Source organism: Lupinus angustifolius, chromosome LG20 (assembly GCF_001865875.1).
Source record: "Lupinus angustifolius cultivar Tanjil chromosome LG20, LupAngTanjil_v1.0, whole genome shotgun sequence".
NCBI lineage: Eukaryota > Viridiplantae > Streptophyta > Magnoliopsida > Fabales > Fabaceae > Lupinus > Lupinus angustifolius.
The window spans coordinates 7,296,695-7,298,045 of NC_032028.1; positions in this window are offsets into that span (position 1 = coordinate 7,296,695).

Sequence of the window (1,351 nt, forward strand, 5' to 3'; positions counted from 1 at the left end):
TCATGCATTAATCATACATGTTATATGTGTATATTATGCATAATATAATTGCTAGAACATGTATATAAGTTGTGCATAACATATGAGAAGTTTACCTTTTGAACCATGTACTTTAATGTGCTAGTTAATCGATTAACGTGGTGACTTAATCGATTAACTCAACTGCTTTTCTGTTAAATCAGTGTTTCTTTTACAACTGTTTTCTGTTTCAATCTATTGCACTGGTTAATCGATTAACGGGTAGCCTTAATCGATTAACAGGTCTGTTATTTGTTATAACTGATTTCTGTTTTAACCGTTTAACTGTTTGCAACGAATCCAACTGCTAAAACTACTTGCTATAAATAGAGGCAACTTCCAGAAAACTATAGCATTGCATTATATTGTATATGGCTGATTTTAGAGAGCATATTTCATTTTGTTTTACTGTTGTTGCAAGAGATTTGCATGTGTGAGAAGAAAGTTATCATGCTGAATTGATTTCTGATTTTTGCATACTGTTTTACATATTCATATGTTCATTCTTATCTTGCTCACATGTTCATGTATTATTTGTAAAGATTGATAGAGAGATTCTTTGATTTCTGTTTTTGATTAACTCACATGATTCTTGATGGCTTGAGTGATTAGTGAGTGAGTTAGTCTTTAGATCTTTTCTTGTAATATTTCAAGCATTATTGTGCTTATAATAGATTGTTATTTTGATATGTTTTTGTGTATTTCTGGATTAATCTCTTGGTGTCGTGCCACCATAGAGATTGGGATTCTTCACCAAGACTAGGAGGTCTTGATTTGAGGACAAGAATCTTGGCTGGGACTGTTTCGTGAGAAAGGTTTTCTCAGGCAAAAGGTAGAGTCAAACCAAAGGTTTAAGGGTCCTAGATTTCAAAAAAGAAGCGTCCTATGTGCTTGTAATTGAACCGGTGTGTGTCTTCATACTTTTACTCAATATTGTGAAGAAGAAAATCTCCCTAGATCAGAAGGGGATGCCTGGATGTAGTTTGCAGTGGACCGCAAACGAACCAGGATAAAAATCCACCTGTGCACGCTTGTCTCTCCTTGAATCTTCTCTAATATTTCTTACTGTTTCAATTTGAATCTATAGCTGATATTTTGTATATTTGTTTACTGCCATATGCTTATTAATAGAGCTTAAAAATATTTGTTTTTATCTCTGTTCAATTGATTTTAAATAACTGTACAATCTGTCTCTCTGATCATTCTGTTCTGTGCATGAGTTAATCGATTAAGACTAGGTGTTAATCGATTAACTGGGTTGTTTCCAGAATTTGGGTTTTGGTGCAAGAAGCGGTGATTGATAATCGCTACACCTATTCAACCCCCCTTCTAG